We start from the raw sequence: 20,456 nt of genomic DNA, 5'->3' as shown, positions 1-20,456 counted from the left end.
GCCTCACATCTTGCCCAACACAATCATTCTGCAAACAACATAGAACAGAATCTCCGAATACTACATTTTGCCATCAAAGGCACAATACTTGACCTTCTTGAAGAAATTGAAATACTTATCTACACAAATACAGCACCTGACTACCTACTCAATGATCAAAGTGAACTGAGAAACACATTTTTCCTTCAGAACTTTGAAGATCTACTAGTTCAAAACAAGTAACCACCCAACGAACCCTACACCGGCTCCCCAACCCTCGCCCCCTCCGAATGACCCCCCCCCCTCTCCTTACATCCTAACCATACCGGTGCCAATGTAATATACTACCACAGAATAAGACATGTACCATATCTCTAAATGTTAAAGCCCTCCATTGCTAACATAAATCAGTACTTTATACATATTAATTCTAGCAGGAACAAACACAAGCTGCCTTTTTTAATATCCCAGATCACTCTAATGTTAGAATAAAAATAAGTCAACAGTTAAAGAATTTTTGTTCATGATTTTTAAATTATTAAATTTACAGCCATTCAAACAGCTTTAATCCATTACAATCACTTTAACTCTTATACATATACCTTTAGCTAAAATAAACAGAATCTGCTCTTGATAATACTCCAGATCACGTTAACGTAACAACAGAAATAAGCCAACAGTTCATCTGAAGATTTGTTATTAATTTAAATATACAGGTCCTAGTCATACAGACAGCTGCACCTCACTGCAGATACAATTACTCTGTATTATTGATTCCTTGGGATTCATGTTAATGCCAAACATGGTAATTGCTATAAAAAAACTGCCTGTAACATACAAGTAGAAATAACATATCAGATCACCTGAAATTTGTTCTTGTAGTAATTTATTATTATTTTATCTAGTGCTCTCATGTTATCGCCATTATGATAAAAAACTTGCCCTTATATCGACGTTAACACATGTAAAGAACAACAAATCACATCTCTGTACAAAGTAGGCTTATGCCATATCTCTCTGTCAAGATCTTAGTTATAAGCAACAGTTGTAAAGCGCATGCTGGATGCTGGTAAAGTGTCACTGTTAAAATGTGAACTAATATAGTTCGTGTGAAAGTGTTCAGGACACCAAAATCGAGGCAGACAGATACGAAAAAAGCCGCCTATACTGTCACAAACCAGCACCCAGCATTATGCTACTACCAGTAATGATGTAACTTCCCGGATCCTCCCGAAATCATCTGAAGATGAACCTGAAAGGGTTCGAAAACCGGTTAATGTAATAAAGCATTATTATTGAAAAAGTGACTGGTTGCTGCTGTGTATAACTTATTTATATTGTTGGTGTTGTTGTTTACATGTAAGGTTATGGATCGAACATGGATTACGAATTCTTCACACTCTGTTGTATGACTGTGTTGCGATGAGGTGGGATGTAATGAAAAAGACGCTTATCTTTTCTACGAGCGTAGGATGCTTAAGAAGACACATCCACATGACTACACAATTGCCACACTTTATCGACTTCTACTACAGGAAGGGACTTGGAAAGTTACGTTCGCCTCTACCTCGGAGCTTCCGTGGCGCCGCGGGAAGATGGACTCGCCGGCACTACCAGAATCCAGCATTCATGACGATGTATGGCATGCTAGAAGGTTACGTGACACATTGCTCTGCAGATGTACACAGAAACGTTTACTGGCGAACTGGGACTAATTCTCTGAACAGTCACACTATTATAACTGGTCTACATAAAGAAAACCAGTCTCGATTTCACCCGTGATACAGCTGTCATTACTCACACGTCACTAACAAATGCAATGCATCAACTTAAATGCATTCAGCGAAATTTCGAAACCTCACAGCTGCAGTGCAAACGTATACAGCTACCTTTTCTCACATCTTTTCTAGCTGGCTCGTAGCAGTTTGTATTCATAAGTCTAACAAGATAAAACAGAGTAATAGCACCAAGTCAGTACGTCAAAGAGTACAAAAAACACACGTTCTCATTTACTGTGCAGCTACCAGTTTCGGCGCTTCAGTGCACCGTCTTCAGGTCTTAATTGATGGTGAAGGTGTTATCATGATCCATGTAGACAAGTGTCTCCGTTTGTTATGTGGATTCTGAACACTAATGAAATGATTGACCATCAAAAAAAAAAAAATGGTTCAAATGGCTCTGAGCACTATGGGACTTAACATCGATGGTCAGCAGTCCCCTAGAACTTAGAACTACTTAAACCTAACCAACCTAAGGACAGCACACAACACCCAGCCATCACGAGGCAGAGAAAATCCCTGACCCCGCCGGGAATCGAACCCGGGAACCCGGGCGTGGGAAGCGAGAACGCTACCGCACGACCACGAGATGCGGGCGATTGACCATCAAAGGTTGTGTTCAAAATGATGACCGGCCGCGGGAATACACGTTTCTATTTCAGCGGAGATGTCCGAGCAGGTGGCAGTAAGACGTCGTCGCATATTATCAGATGTAGTTTTTATGTTCTTGTAGACAGCGTCTTTCTGCCTTGCCCACAGAAGAAAGTCTGCAGGCGTCAAATGTGGGGAACGGACTGGGAAAGGTACGGGTCCTCAACGTCCAATCCAACGATTTGGAAACAGTTCGTGAAGACATACTGTAGCACTACGTGCACTAAGGGCTGGACAGCCATCATTTTGGTACCGCAAGTTACTCATAGACCGCAGAGACGTCTTCTAGCATCTGCGGAAGACGATCTGTTAGGAGGTTGCGATGCTTGTGCGCGTTAAGGGTTCCGTCTATGAGAAACTGGCCTGTGAACTGGTGGTTCAATATTCCACACCACATGTTTAGTCTCCATGGACGCTGACGTTCCACCTGACCAATACAGCATGTTTCGGTTGTTTACCTAGCCCTAGTTGGTAAATGTGGCCTAATCACTAAACAAGGTACATGATACTTATGGATTATCCTAATGCCCAATTACAAAAGTTAACACGATTCTCATAATCGTTCCCATGCAGCTCTTGATGGAGGGAGATGTGGCAGGGATGGAACCTATGTCGATGGAGAATACGTAGGATACTTGCCTGATTCGTGCCACTTCTTTGTGCGATTGCACTGGAACTAACGTCCCAATCAACCGCAGCAGCAGCAAGAACGTTAGTTTCCCTCTCATCTGTCGTCACTTACTTCCTTCTGGGACGTTGTTTAGATGTTACACCACCACATGCAAGTAATTAGTTGAAGAGGTTGATAAATAATTGCCGATATGGTTGACGTCTGTTGGGATATCTTGTCGCACAGACTGTACAAGAGCGAACTACATTCTTCCTACACCCTCCGTACACCATGAGCATGTCGACTTTTTCTGCATTGGTAAGTCCCATCGGCCACACACGAGCCGCTGCTTGCGCTGTCACACACTGACTGATTAGCAGGTCGCAACGCACCCAAGGAACACACAAGCACACTGTAAGAAACATAAGAACATCGTACTTAGCAACTTAGAAACTGTTCAGAATACAATTACTCATAAACGACTAGCACTAGTATCCTGCAACAAACGCTACTGACATTCTAATTTACACTACTTTTAGTCTGTTAATGTCAACAGGCATTGTTGTATTTAAAAAAGTGAATGTTTGCAGAAAATGCACTTTTTTAAGTATTATTACAATCTATTTACGAGCTAAAAATACGAACCTATGATTACCATTCCATTCTGTGAAAACCGTACTTCAAAGGTACTTCCAATTTCCGCAACAACTGCGGTTCAAGTTTTAGGCGAGTCACACTGTGTATGAAATAAAAGTTTAAGAGAAGTAGATTATTATACGACTATAAGGGAAATCCGCTGAATATTAATTGCTGTATGTTGGTAGATTCTTATGTACGTGTTGCCGTCATTTGAAGTGGTAACTTACAGAAGAAATGCTGTACATGCTGAATCATTGCAGCGTTATAAAACTATGCTTCTAAATTTAACTGGATGTATCCATAGTCTTAAAAACTCTCTGCGCAAATTATACATGTATTCTGGATTCTGTAAAAAAGTATTCACTATTAACGTCACTTCTCGGCAAGTACTTTTATCAGTGTAGACTGTCAATCCGGTTCTGTAGCTGGTATGTTGTTTTGGTGTATTATTTAATACAAATGAAAGCTGAACTTCACATCCGAAATTTTAATTTTTGTGGGTAAGATTTCAATGATATAGCTGATAATGTTTATGAGTAATCCTTAGTTTCATATTACATTTGTTCTTAGTTATAGTCTCCGAAGAAGGAAAGACATGATTAAGTAATGTGTGATAGTACACAATTCCTTAGTGATCTAGACAGAATTATTCATTAGTCTTGTGTGTCTTGTCAACAGTGCTATATCGTTGATGAGTAATTCAGCCGAGGCTCTACGCTGCTGAACATGGCCGACCCCAGGTGCACAGGCAGCCCGAGGCAGCAGAGGGCGAGGAGTGGCCAGGTGGCACGGCAGCGGGGGGACGTGGTCGGCATCTGAAGCAGCACATGAAAGAGGCGCCGACAGCCAGCCACTAATTATTTCCGAATTGCAAAACTTGATCATGCATACGAACACATGTGACGTAGTCTCCCTAGGGCCGGCGCGGAATTATTCGAGTGGTGACGTCACGCGCCCTTTCGGAGGGGGAACGAGCAGTGTCGCTGCCAACGACAAAGCGTATCCGTTCTAGCGTGGCATCCCTCGTCACCGCACCTAACGAGTCATCCTTAACTCTCCCAGTCGATATGTAAATGATTACGTTTTTCACAACTCACTTGCAGTATTCATTGTTCCTAATCACCATACATTAATGATTCTTGAATTACCAGCTGTGTCTTCTTTCTGATACGAATCCCACCGTCGCTTACAAAGTGGGTTTTTGGAGAAAAATTATGGTAGTACAAGTAGTATAAACAGTTATGATGACAAAATATCACTTCCACGTATGCTGTCTTCTCAGTACGTTCCTAGTTATTTGTATTTGAATCTGTCTTTGTGAAACTCTGAAGTGAAATGTTTCATGTTACTATTACTATTTCTGTAAACGTGCCCTGAACGTCGTAGTTGCTTGTGTTGCCCTGAATATGAAATATATACACAAAATTAGTCATTGTCAAAACAAAACCTGTCTTTATTCAACTGACGTGAACTGTTTCCTTGTTCATCTCCTTTTTTTAGTCTCGCATGTACAGGGTGAGGCTTAATTATAACAAGAAAAAATATCCTACTGATATGTGGAGATACCGTGAGCACGGTAAATGGTTGGAAAGCATATTAGAACGTACTTAAAGTACATTTCTTACGTGAGCAATGCAGAAAATACGAGTAGATGCATGATGTGTTATGTGGACGTGAATTATGGAAAAAAAGAAAGATAAAAAAAATTAAAATGAATCTGCCTGGAGCCTTAAAAGGGTCTAGTACAAAATATGGTCTTACAAAACAGGTACTGAGCTAAATGAAGCTGTTAGACCAGGAGAACAGACCAAACGTTCTGCCAATATGCAGAAACAAATTACATGTTTTTTTTTGTTTTTTTTTGAACCAGGAGTGTAAGACTCAGACCATGAGTAAGGTATTTATAATGAGATATGAACACAAGGGATACTAGGCCCATAAAGCGACAATGCACATAGATTTTCACTCTCACTTACGGAATATACCAGCTAGGTATACTTGACACCGCAGAAAACGCGGGAATTCGCAGCCACTGCTCATGTGGAGAAAGGAAATTTGGCAGTGCCGGAGGTTGGGAACGGTTGGCATAGCGCATTGATGGATAAAACGAAATCGTGCTACTTAAAAATCAAGTAGACAAGTGGTTAAAGGCCGTTGGCATGTATTCTCGCAAGTCGATGAAAATGCACTTCTAAACAAAAAGATAAACGTGAATGCCATTATTAGTTGGCAGTCACTCAAAAGATATGTTCAGCCGCCAGTTTGCGAGTTCTTTCAATTGGGCACCACTTCAGCGGCTTAAGCGCTCTTGAGAAACCCCTATAACAATGTCGAGGAAAGGGACCTTACAGTTCTACGTTGAATCCGAACCGCGTGTCGTTCTTGGTATATTTTCGTATCACTGAGAGATGAAGGCTAGCGTAAAGGCAAACTTAGAAAATTTGGTATCTGAACTGGATTGAGTCCTGAGACCTTACGGTCTCTAAGGTCGTTCTTTGCCGCTAAGCCAGCATGCCTGGAACTTGCAAATAAATCAGGGCGAAACCCTTCTTTCAGACGCGGGGCAGTTGAGGCGTACTACTGTGTTCATCAGATGGATTGACGTAGTCAAGCATTAGCTTCGGGAGGCAGGACTACAAGGCAAACGTTAGAGACTAAAGGGAAGCATTGTGATGATGATAATCGACAGCGATTATTGAGGAAATGTCTATAGTGACTAGCAAAATGTAATATCTTAAGAGGAATGTGTGGTTTCCGCAGTGAATGATTGCCCAGTATGAGCGTATAGGCCACATGGTGTCCCTTTTGACCCAAAATACACAGAAGAGCCAAAGAAACTGGTACACATACCTAATATCACGTAGGGCTCCCGCGAGCACTCAGAAGTGCCGCAAAACGACGTGGCACGGACTCGACTAATGGTTCAAATGGCTCTAAGCACTGTGGGACTTAACATCTGAGGTCATCAGTCCCCTAGAACTTAAAACTACTTAAAGCTAACTAACCTAAGGACATCACACACATCCATGCCCAAGGCAGGTTTCTAACCTGCGACCGAAGCACCAGCGCGGTTCTAGACTGAAGCACCTAGAATCAATCGGCCACAGCGGCCGGCTACTCCACTAATGTCTGAAGTGGTACTGAAGGGAATTGACACCATGAATCCTGCAAGGCTGTCCATAAATCGGTAAGAGTACGAGGGTGTGGAGATCTCTTCTGAGAAGCACGTTGCATGACATCCCAGGTATGTTAAATTAAGATTCATGTCTTGGGAGTTTGGTGGCCAGCGGAAGTTTTTAAAACAGAAGAGTATTCCTGAAGGCACTCTGTAACGATTCTGGACGTGTGGGGTGTCGCATTGTTCTGCTGGAATGGCCCAGGTCTGTCGGAATGGGCATGAATGGATGCAGGTAATCAGACAGGATGCTTTCGTACATGTCACCTGTCAGAGTCATATCTAGACGCATCAGGGGTCCCATTCCACTTGTACTGCACACGCTCCACATCAATACAGAGCCTTCAACAGCTTGAACAGTCGCCTGCTGACATGCAGGTTCCCTGGATTCATGAGTTTGAAACGAAACTTATCCTACCAGGCAACATGTTTCCAGTCATCAACAGTCCAATGTCGGTCCTGACGGGCCCATGCGAGCCTTAAAGATTTGTGTCGTGCAGTCATCAAGGGAACACGAGTGGGCCATCGGCTCCGAAAGCCCGTATCGATGACCTTGCGTTGAATGGTTTTCAAGGTGACACCTGTTGATGCCCCAGCACTGAAAGCTGCAGCAATTTCCGTAAGGTTGCACTTCTGTCACCTTGAATGATTTTTTTTTCAGTCATCGTTGGTCCGGTTCTTGCAGGATGTTTTTTCGGCATCAGCGATTTCGGAGATTTGACGTCTTACCGGATGCCTGATATTCTCGGTACACCCGTGAAATGGTCTGACGGGAAAATCCCCAATTCATCGCTACCTCGGAGATACCAGACACTTGTCTTATACACGGTGTTACAACAAGGTACGGCCAAACTTTCAGGACACATTCCTCACACACAAATAAAGAAAAGACGTTATGTGGACATGTGTCCGGAAACGCTTAATTTCCATGTTAGAGCTCATTTTAGTTTCGTCAGTATGTACTGTACTTCCTCGATTCATCCGCCATGATTTCATACGGGATACTCTACCTGTGCTGCTAGAACATGTGCCTTTACAAGTACGACGCAACTTATGGTTCGTGCACGATGGAGCTCCTGCACATTTCAGCAGAAGTGTTCGTACGCTTCTCAACAACAGATTCGGTGACCGATGGATTGGTAGAAGCGGACCAATTCCATGGCCTCCACGCTCTCCTGACCTCAACCCTCTTGACTTTCATTTATGGGGGCATTTGAAAGCTCTTGTCTACGCAACCCTGGTACCAAATGTAGTCACTCTTCGTGCTCGTATTGTGGACGGCTGTGATACAATACGCCATTCTCCAGGGCTGCATCAGCACATCAGGGATTCCTTGCGAGGGAGGGTGGATGCACGTATCCTCGCTAACGGAGGACATTTTGAACATTTCCTGTAACAAAGTGTTTGAAGTCACGCTGGTACGTTCTGTTGCTGTGTGTTTCCATTCCATGATTAATGTGATTTGAAGAGAAGTAATAAAATGAGCTCTAACACGGAAAGTAAGCGTTTCCGGACACATGTCCACATAACATATTATCTTTGTTTGTGTGTGAGGAATGTTTCCTGAAAGTTTGGCCGTACCTTTTTGTAACACCCTGTATAGGAGTTGCTGATCACAGCGACGTATTCCGGCTGTTTACGTATATCTGTATTTGAATATGCAAGCCCATACCAGTTTCTTTGGCGCTTCAGTGTATATCCGCGAGTCATCTCGCACTGACCGTATATCTGTAGGTGCCAGGTGCTGGACGTGTTCACATTCACTTTTGATGTATCATATGACAGGTGGACGACTTCATGCTGGACTGTATTCCCGTATTATGGATAATGTTATAATCCGACTACTTCGATGATTTTGTCCTGAGGGAATTTCTGTTTACAGAACGTTCAGTTTCTAATAAACAAGTCAACTATGGTCCTAGAGTACATTGCAGAAGTGAACGAGATTTTTCTTCTAGAGTTGCCTCCTTCGACGCTAAACCTCAACTCCACTGAATAAGTATGGGTGCTTACGAAACAAATCAATCGAAAAAACTGGTGATACCCCGCCCCAAGAACAAACCATCACCTTAGTAACAACACCTTAGCTACCTGGGAGACGATAGGGGAAAATGATAGATTTATGGTTCATGAGATAGACGCCATTCCTAGCAGGACGTGAGTGTTAATGAAGTGGAATGCTGTAGGATGGAATATTAAACGGTAAATAAACCACATGCCATTCCCTTCTGAGGGCACAAAAAATCTTAGTAGAACTGTAAACTGTTCGTTGTTTTAATTTAGTCTTCTCTATGGATTAAAAAATTAGCTTCCTAAAACAAAAGATAACTGGCATATTTGTGATTCCGTCCGAATTCTGCTGTCCCGTAGGTACTTCCCAGTTTGTCATCTACACCAATGAACTACGAAATCGCCATACTGATTGCTGGGACATCAAAAATTTCTTATCGTTATTTCGCTCTTTTCTCCACTTTAGAACTTCAAGTACCTTTACCACGTCTGGAATCCTAGGAATGACACGGAACAGATTTTCTTTCGTGTTTTTAGAGGCTGTGTGCTTGGTAGTGAGTGTCAATGAGCCGTAACTTACTGCCGGCTCCGGTGGCCTAGCGGTTCTAGACGCTTCAGTCCGAAACCACGCGGCTGCTACGGTCGCAGGTTCGAATCCCTCCTCGGGCATGGATGTGTGTGATGTCATTAGCTTAGTTAGGTTTAAGTAGTAGTAAGTTCTAGGGGACTGATGACCTCAGGTGTTAGGTCCGATAGAGTTCAGAGCCATTTGAACCATTTGAACCGTAACTTACTAAATTACTCTCGCAATTACAACTGTCCCTAACTTTTATGGGCAAACCTGTACACTCTGTGACGTGATTGGCTTCTGCGTAACATGAAAAATTACTCGAATTTCAACCATAGAAACTCTATGTGCTGTCAAGTAGAGATAATATGGTGGTGTGGGCGCACGACAGTATGGTCATCAGCGGCCGCAGTAATACTTGATAGAACGAGTGTGGATGAAGGTCGCAAATTATTAAATCATGAACTGCAAAGGAAAACATATAGAACGCCATGGAAACATGCACTTCTCTCTGTCACTCTTCCACTCCCTCCCTCCCTCCCTCCCTCTCTCTCTCTCTCTCTCTCTCTTTCTTTCACACACACACACCCACACACACAAATATAAATCACGTTGTCAGATCTAAGACTTATAGTATGAAAGGTAGCATACCCTTCTGCTGGTCTTGCTAAAAGTCGTGACTATTCTGGAATACAACCACCAACTCTGTTTCTGAATCGCCGTTAGCGTGTCTGCCCGCTGGGAATGGTGGCAGAGGGTTCCTAACCCGAAGTTTGAAGTCCCCCATGAGCCGGAAGCAACAAGATACAGAAGGTCTTGTAAACTCAAGTAATGACAGATTTCCTCAATATCAGAGCTGAGTTGAAATAAAGCACATTACGTAGTTAATATTTCGATCAAGGACAACAAATATCGTCAGAATCGAAAGAGATAATGAAGTTGACAAGTAAAATGTATGCAAATCAATGTTTAAACAACAATAAAAATGTGAGAGGACGATCTGGCTGTGACCATTTTTTTACGGTCTCTGTTCATTTATTCACCTTTAATTGTTCAGCAAGAGGGGAACTGAATTAGTTTAATGGAAGTCATGATATCACAATGATTGTACAGGCTGATTTCACTTCCTATTTTTAATTCTATGCAATGTGATATGGTACAGAGCATAACAGTTTGCTTTATGAATGGGCTTTGGAAGTGAGGAGTGTTGTGAATATGAGACAGGCGATTTGCAGCGAGGCCAGGCGATACATAGCTGTGGACACGTCTGCCCTTGACGAAACATAGACAGAAGAGGGGCAGGTATGGCAACCTCGAAATGTGCATGGGTGATAACTGCTTTGCCAAACGGAGAGCAGGTGGAGAGGCCAATTTCCAGTTTATAGCAAAATCTGCAGGATGGTCGAGATAGAAAGCCTTCGTCCGAAACGTGGATCTCCATCAGTGGGTGGTAGGCACTAGGAAATATTTGAGAAGAGAAGCATCTCCAGCATTTCCTTAAAAAACGTGTCAAAACTACTCTGCCATGTTTAACGTTCAAAATTTAGAGGAAAGTTGGCGACTAGCCTCGTGAACAGTTTTTTTTTCTTTTTGTATACGTTTTCACAGGTTCCGTAATGTGAGATCGCAAATCAACTCATAGAAGCACTACAATTGGTGGGTTAGAGGTGACAACAGGGGATGTAATACTTCGCGGGACGTTTTAGAAAAGAAGGGAAGAAATCAATTTCATTCGCTTGTTGACCTTTCACAGTTTCTTTTCCCAATATCTTGTCAAAGAAAAATTACGTCATTGGAAGGTTGTAGTAACTTTGGATAGGATTGGTGGACACATTTAGTTGGTAGGAAGGTGGGAAGAAAGGAGCTCACAGCTTTTTGATAACTTAGAGAACATGAGAAGTGGACATGTCGCAGACACCAGATGGTGGAATAAGTTTTCGCTGCAGTCTCAAGTGGCTAATCGTCCTACGCCCAATGTTCGTGTCCTCAGCTGTTGGATGGTAGTGCTGAACTTCAGACGAGTGAGCCGTTTTCTTTCCATTCTGCTCATATTACACTGTAAGCATCGCTTACAGTTCCGACACATTAGTATTAGTGAGATCTCACTATCTTACATTCGTCATTGCTACCTTACTTGTTTGGATATTTAGTTTCTTGTTGCAGACCATCGCAGTAATCATCATATTCAGGTCGCAAATCAACTCATAGAATCAAATGCGAGATTGTTAATCAACTACGCCTCATTACGTAACTGTGCCAACTCATCGTTCCCTGTTCTCATCGGAAAGTACACCACTGTAAAATTCAAATTCCCATAAATGTTTTTTCATCACTTACACCTCCAGTTGTCTTTAATAATAAACCATATGGTACTCTTAAATCTTGAGTTTGTTATTATATTTACTCCCTTTCAGAGATAAATATTATGCCAATTGATCCACAAAATTTCGGGAGAACTTCCTGTCACAGTATTTCGGCAGAGAGTCTTCTGGCCATATTCAGGTGATACTGGCGAAAATGCACTAAGCTCTGGTATTTAAGGCCCCACCAGCACAAGCGTGGTGGATTCAGTTGGCGTTGCGCGTGAGCTACTTGAGAGCGTTCAATTCTGCTGCGCCATGTGCCCTCCATGGTGAAAACTCGCCTCAGAGATAACAATTCGATTGTCTTCTCGCGGTTTCATCACAGAACTAAGCTGGCTACGGAGGACACGAAGTTTTTCAACGATTGGATTCCATGCAAAATTCAACCGATTAATAAGAGACTCACTGTCAGACAGACGTATATCCACGGATTCATTTACAATATAACTCCAAAAGTTAGACGTGTGGGACACAGTTTTTGTCTCACTGTAATTTATGACATGACCAGTGGAAATACAGAGTTCGACGATGGCAGACTTACAAGGCTGAAGAAGGCGAGCATGCCGCTGATGTTCTACAACGTGATTATGCTCAGTACCCGTCGTTTGCTCTATACAAGGCTTGCCACATTCACAGAATCCTGTAAACACCTGCCTTGAGCAGCTCTAGGTCGTCTTTGACAGATCCCAAAAGCGACGAAATTTTTTCAGAAGGGCAAAAGATCGCGTTCGCTTCATATTTTCTTAGTATTACACAAAAAAAAATTGGCCTCCCGGGGATACAAAGGACTCTCCATGGAAGATTTTGAGGAGCGAGCATTCGCGTCAGCCACTTTGAAACAAACAGTATTTTGACTATATGTTGATGATACTTTTATAGTTTGGCCTTATGGTTTGGATCGTCTGCGAGAGTTCCCACAACATGTGAATTCCATACACGAAAACAGAAAATTTACCATGGAGTTGGAGAAGGAGGGTTGCCTGCTGTTTTTAGACGTCTTGGTGCGGCATAAGAGCGATGGCACACTTGGTTATTCAGTATATAGAAACCACCATCCGGCACAAACGATCGGTGTTTTGAAGACCTAGATTCACCGAGCCCACCTCATCACTGACACCGATAGTTTGCTAACGGAACTAGGGCACCTGCCGACTGTATTTCTGAAGGATGCGTAGTCGTCCCAGCAAGTGGAGGGAGCACTGCTGACCTGTAAACGACGGAGCAAAGAAGAGGAAGAGGCCTTTAAAACGACTGCCTATTTAGCATATATTGGTAATATTTCAGCGCAAATAGGCAGAATACTAAGAAAATATAAAGTGAAAAGAATCTTTCGCACTCCTGCAAAATATTCGTAGCTGTTGGAATCTGCCAAAGACGAAGTAGAGCTGCGCAAGGCAGGAGTTTACAGGATTCCGTGTGAATGCGGCAAATCTTATATGGGGCAAACGACGCGTACTATGTAGGATCGCACTGTAGAACATCAGCGGCATACTCGCCTTCTTCAACCTTGTCGGTCTGACATTGCCGAACACTCTATTTCCACTAGTCATGTCACAAATTGCAGTGAGGCAAAAACTGTGTCCCATACGTCTAACTTACGGAGTTCTATTATTAATGCACCCATAATCAAGGTAAGATTGCATAAGGGCCATTTCAAAGTGCTGTAGGCAGTTTCGACCAGTATCCCATGCATTGTAGGTAATACATTTTAAAATACAGAGAACTTTATGGGATCGTCAGTAGGTCGGTAAGCTATGGCAGCAATGTGAGTTTGGAATCGAACTCGATGTCCAGGAAGCTTACTATGTCTTTAAAATTTAGAACTGTGTTCCTAATCCTCAGCGCAGGAAAGCTTAAGACAGAACTTAAACGGGTAAGAACAACGCTCATAGACTTCTCTGTTCAGAAATTTAAATTCCTCTATCCCGCCCTTTCCTCCAACAGTCGAACAGTCAGTTGCAACAGACGTGCTGTTGTTGCAACTGTCGAGGAGGAACAAAAGACAGAGAAATCGTCAACGGAAAAGGAACGTTGGACGGCACTTATGTGTAGACGGTGTTCTTTTAAAAGTTATGGCAAAGACAGTCGCACTAATAACACTACTTTGAGGGACCTTGTTGCCTAGCTCACAGCAGTCATAGAGGATGTCACGGACTCGATAGTTTCCTGAGGACATTGTGCCCCCAAATTGAATCTTAGGCCTTCTCGAAGTAACTAAATAAAAATAAAGAAAGTGTTGTCAGCGCTGGAAGGCCTGTTATGTAGCCGCTTCCATGTGGATCAGGTTATCAAGGATGGAGTGATACCTCGTGAACCCACAATAAAAGTGACTAAAGATTTGTCTGATTTCTAATATCCAGAAAAGGCGGCGATTGACCATCCGCTCCAAGGTCCTTCCCACGAAGTTACTGAGGGCAACACTACGATAACTAAACAGGTATGTCGGGAACATCCCTGGTTTTAAAAGTTGAATTACAGTTGCCCACTGAACACGAGTCATGAAAGTGTCCTGATGCCAAAATGAGGTCAAAAATATCGAGGAGCATATCTTTGCTGCGCCCAGTGAGCTTCTGTAACATATTACAATGTACCCTATCGTGATCAGGTGACGTGCCAGGAGTCGCGGATAACGCAGAATCCATGGAGAGAGAGCCGTTGTATCTTTCATCACAGGTAAACAGAAGTCCCATTTGCCGTCTCAGCAGCCACCCTGTAGCGTCGAAAAGCTGAATCCCGACTGCCAGTGGAGTTAAATGTGGCAAAATAACACGCCATAGACCGAATAATGTTTCACGGGTTGATTGGCAGCCATGTGTCTCATCGGCACACAGCACACCATTAGATTGAGTGGTTCAGTCTCGCGATCCGGGCAATTGGCCCAGTCAAGCGTGAAAATGCGGGCTCAACACCGCATGTAGATATATGAATGAGAGGAGGGATCATCTGTCTACAACAGAAAAAAGTGATCACTGCAACAATAAGATTTATTACCATAAAACATCGATATATGAATTACCCACTGAGTTAAGTTAATGACTGTTTAATAAATTTGCAGAGTATTATGAATGGCTGATCTAACCTTGGCACTAGTGGGTAAGCACGATAAAAGCATAATTAAGAGAATAATTCATGGTTACGATAAATGATTGCGGGACTGATTAGTGGATTAAAGAAAACACGCAAAATAAATATTAACACCTGTAACATCGCCACAGTGCATGATGGAGGCATCTAGCCAGCTGCGAAACGTTAAAATTAAGCAGCTAGCTTCCGATTGGACCTAACAAAAATCACATCCTTAGTCAGCCTGTAATTGCAAAGCCGGCCCATTTTTACCACAGAATGAAAGTAGAAATGGCAGCAGTAATGGCTGGAGATTCTGAGTCCACTTCAGCCTCTGCAACTAGTAATAAATTGGGGACATCCTTCTGATCGACACAAAGACGTGTCTGGAAGCAAGTCTTTACCCTTTGGTCCCCCAGGGGGAAGCGTTCTCTTCGGTCGTCTAGCAGTATGTGATAAGTCTTTGTCTCCCACCTGCAACAGTTCTCTTACGTAGTCTAGTGTTCTCTGTCTTAACCCTCTGAAACGTGGTTGCTTCTGCCAGAGTAGGAATTTCGCGGGCCAGTAGCAGCAGACATTTTCTGATCAGTCCAGTAATAATTTTGTTGGTTGGTTAAAAGCTTTCACTCCTGCGGATTTCTGTAATTAACAAATAGTGCTATGGTGTGAGAAGAAAGCCAGAAAACCTCTACCACTCCATATAACGATTCTGGTCGCGCGGGATTATCCGAGCGGTCTCAGGCGCTGTAGTCATGGATTGTGCGGTTGGTCCCGGCGGAGGTTCGAGTCCTCCCTCGGGCATGGGTGTGTGTATTTGTCCTTGGATAATCTAGGTTAAGTAGTGTGTAAGCTTAGGGACTGATGACCTTAGCAATTAAGTTCCATAACATTTCACACAAATTTGAAAAAGAAAATAACGATTCTGAAGTTGACAAATAGATATTCTTACATACATACAAACATGAGAAAGCATGTGGTCTACAAAAATAAAGATTAAAAACTAAAGTCAGAAGGTGGTACAAGGACTTCAAATGAACCTTCTTTCATGGCGTGGCTGCAAAGGCAAACAGTGGTTCTCACACTGCTGTATCGTTGAAAGACTGCACTAGGCTTATAGTTCTCTCTTTACCAAAAGAAAGCACAGAAGCTGAAATCGTTGTAGGTACAGAAAGCTGGCTAAAGCCTGAAATAAGTTCTGCAGAAATTTTTACGAAGTCTCAGACGGTGTTCAGGAAAGATAGATTAGGAGTGTTTGTGTCTGCCAGTAGTGGTTTATCTTTTAGTGAAGTCGAAGTAGATACTCCGTGCGAATTGGCATGGGTGGAGGTTATACTTAACAGCCGCACTAAGTTAATAATTGGCTCCTTCTACCGATCCCCAGACTCCGATGATATAGTTGCTGAACAGTTCAGAGAAAATTTGAGTCTCGTAACAAATAAATACCCCACTCGTACGGTTATAGTTGGTGGGGACTTCAACCTCCCCTCGATATGTTGGCAAAAATACTTGTTCAAAACCGGTGGTAGGCAGAAAACATCTTCCGAGGATTGTCCTATATGCTTTCTCCGAAAATTATTTCGAGCAGTTAGTCCACGAACCCACGCGAATTGTAAATGGTTGAGAAAACGCACTTGACCTCTTAGCCAAAAACAATCCAGAGCTAATAGAGAGCATCATGACTGATACAGGAATTAGTGATCACAAGGTCGTTGTAGCTAGGCTCAATACCGTTTCTTCCAAATCCTCCAGAAACAAACGCTAAATAATTTTATTTAAAAAAACGGATACAGTGTCACCAGAAGCCTTCCTAAGAGACAATCTCCATTCCTTCCGAACTGACTATGCAAATGTAGACGAGATGTGGCTCGAATTCAAAGACATAGTGGCAACTTCGCCTCGGCCAATTGCAATCCGAGTACTATCCTCCAATGAGCAGACGACAACGGACAGAAGCCTACTCGGAAGATAGAAGAGCAGCTCTCGCCCACTTGTTTATAGATCATCGGCCAGGGCTGACTTACACTGGGAACGTAGTTTGTGAACTCTGAGAAGTGAACAAACAGTTGTTGTAATTTGGCGTCTGCTATGTACTGTGAAGTTTACCTAGGATCATTTGCACTTAGTCATTGAAGGCCTTCTTTGTGTTATGTTACATTCAGTGTTGTAGACTTCATTATTCAACTAGTTACAAAGATAAGTAAACCTTTTTAACTCACTTGTGTGACTTTGTTACTAATTTGTTGGTATGCTGTAGAACCTTCGTTTTCCTTTCCTGTTACCGGACCCTGGGGCATAGCTGTGTAAGAGTGGCAGGGGGCAAAGTGTGTTAGCGGTGTACTGCACCAGAAGCCGTTTGAAAAACTCACAAACTCGACCTACCGTAACAACAGCGGGATCTCGGCCTCCACAGCTTTAGTGACGAGGTCTGTAAAAGACGATGAGGCTTTACAAAAGTTTCTATCTATTCAACGAATCACTTGAGGTATGAAATGTATCGCCGACCTTTGGCATTTGCGTCTCCTCAGTGTCTCAATCTCCACGATTTTACTGTGAATAATTCTCCTCACTCTGTATAGAGCACGCTATACATAAAATTTTATGACTACTAAATATACTTTTGCGTTACCTCCTTCTCATTTTCAGTAACACTTGATCATCCACCTAACGCTCAATCTCATTGCGCTCGTCAGTTATTTTATGGCGTCTCACTGCACATATGAAATATCTACATCGGCTTACATGTCCACATGCAGAGTAATAAATACTCGTAAGCTAGCCTAACGTACCTCCAATGTCTAAAGACTACTTTCATCAGTGATGTCGAACAATGTGTGCTATGACTTGTCCTTGTCTTCAGTTTTCAAAAGTTCTATGTTTTTCTACTGTGTTTCCACTAACGTAGGCGCCGGACCTCCTGGGTCTGGGACACACCTTTCCTTTCTTGGCTTAATTCTGAGTTCGTTGCTAATACCGCGTGATCAAAAAGCCAGTATAAATTTGAAAACTTAATAAACCACGGAATAATGTAGATAGTGAGGTAAAAATTGACACACATGCTTGGAAAGACATGGGGTTTTATTAGAACAAAAAAAAAACAAAGTTCACAAAATGTGCCACAGATGGCACTAACTGCTACCGTGGCGGGTGAGAGGTATGCCGATATGTTACAGAATCGCATCATCCCCAGCCTGGCTGATAAACACCTGCTGGAACGTACGATGTTTATGCAGGATGGCGCTCCACCCCATATTGCTAGACGCGTGAAAGATCTCTTGCGCGCGTCGTTTGGTAATGATCGTGTGCTCACTTTCGTCATGCTTGGCTTCCCAGGTCCCCAGACCTCAGTCCGTGCGATTATTGGCTTTGGGGTTACCTGAAGTCGCAAGTGTATCGTGATCGACCGACATCTCTAGGGATGCTGGAAGATAACATCCGACACCAGTGCCTCACCATAACTGCGGACATGCTTCAAAGTGCTGTTCAGAACATTATTCCTCGACTACAGCTATTGTTGACGAATGATGGTGGACATATTGAGCATTTCCCGTAAAGAACGTCATCTTGGCTTTGTCTTACTTTGTTACGATAATTATTGCTATTCTGATCAGATGAAGCGCCATCTGTCGGATATTTTTTGAACTTTGTATTTTTTTGGTTCTAATAAAACCCCATGTCATTCAAGCATGTGTGTAATTTTGTACCTCTCTATCTACAATATTCCGTGATTTACTCAGTTTTCAAATTTATATTGACTTTTTGATCACCCGGTACATTGAAATTCATCTCCAGTAGAGTCGTCGTCTTCTTTCGGTAATTGCAAACTTGCGTTTATCCACTCTTTAGCGTGATGAAACACATCAAATGTTTACCCAGCCTCGGCTAGCGGGCTGCAACCTTAGTGCTCATAAATAATTTCTTTATTCTCTGACTCACTTGACCAAACTTCTTTCTACTCGTCGTTCTCCACCTCATATTTTTCGGACTCTAATTCTCTTTTCTTCTGTGACATCTTCGGCCATCTCTCCTGTTTTCAGAGCTGTAGCGGACATATGTGCTTCGGTCTCTCCTCCTCCTCTTCCTGATACTTCATCCCATATTTCCAATAATCTAATGCCTTCGGGTTGTAGTAATGTACTTCATTCACTAATAACCTCTCTTTCTACCGTTCCTAGTTCTTCGTTACCTATTCCCATTGCTCACCATCTTCCGTTTCATAGTAATGTGCTTGCTTCACTAGTCAAAATGATGCCTAGCATTTAAAATTCTCCATGCACAAATCGAGATCGTTGTCCTTGAAATATAGTTTTAAGACCTTCCTGTGTGAACGACCTAGTGCATGCGTCTGCTTTAAATACAATACCCTGTAGAACTCTAGAATGCGAGAACGAGAATTTCCTGTACTATAAGTTTTCGCATCATAAAAAAGTTCGCACTAAGCATATGTGACTGCCACAAAACGTTGGCTGTGATTAGCATCTTTACTTCTGCACATTTCTTGTGTACAGCGCTGTGTACATTCCACCTTTACGTCTTAAACATAGGCAACTTCTTCTTCTTATCACACATCTTATATACAATGCATGGTATAATTACATCTCCCAACGTCACATTCAGCACCGGATATACAATGGCTTCTGTTCTGTTATCGAACTGAGCGACGCCTTTAGATAGTTGTTTTTTTCCGTAACCGACAAGCAATGCTCCTGGCAGTGGAATTCTGTCTAGTGATGAAGTTGGAGCCTTGGCCGCTAGTCAGTCTCAGCTTCATCATTAAAAGACATAGTTCGACACACAGTTTCCCTTCGATCAAAATTCGTACAGAAACGCCTCTTCAAACTCGTCACACGTTCGGCTCTTTTCTGCAATCACGAACATACTTGCGACAGCCTCTTCTTGTACACGTGTATAAATAAAGCTGGTTTTATAACCAGCGGACCAAGCCCTCGGAAGACCATCCTGGAATTGTTCAATCAAAATTTTAGGATGTAAACTCTTCGATCTGTCCGAAGAAAGTGCGTGCTTTGGAATGGAAACAAAATCCTTTCTTATTTCATCTCCAGCCACATCGTGATAAATAATTTATTCCATCTTACTCAGCTGATTGCACTGTCGCAGAAAGCGGTATGCGATCACCACGTATAGTCTGTGAATTAATTAACGTAGTTCCTTCTCTTCCTTGCACCTTTCTTCCTTGCTCGTCAGTGTCTCACCGTGCCGTGTACCTTTATCTGACTCACTGTTTCATTGGGTCTGTTTAAGTAATTTCACCAGCACTACGGGATTGTGACTGTTGATATGGGCTTGAATGTCTTTGAATTGAAACAGCACTTTTATTTTTCCTCGATCTTTTAAATTAACTGGAATGGCTCTATCGAAATTTGTTTCATTACACAATGACAATTCATTTTCTTAACTTAAGGGAAGTTGTTTTATCCTCAGTTTAATATTGTCGACATCCTTTCGCAATTCAACGGCTGTGTCCTTCACTTGCGGGCCGGTGTGGCCTTGCGGTTCTAGAGCTTCAGTTTGGAACCGCGTGACCGCTACGGTCGCAGGTTCGAATCCTGCCTCGGGCATGGATGCGTGTGATGTCCTTAGGTTAGTTAGGTTTAATTAGTTC

This window comes from Schistocerca cancellata, chromosome 4, assembly GCF_023864275.1.
Source record: "Schistocerca cancellata isolate TAMUIC-IGC-003103 chromosome 4, iqSchCanc2.1, whole genome shotgun sequence".
Taxonomy (NCBI): Eukaryota; Metazoa; Arthropoda; class Insecta; order Orthoptera; family Acrididae; genus Schistocerca; species Schistocerca cancellata.
This window is presented reverse-complemented; position numbering follows the sequence as displayed.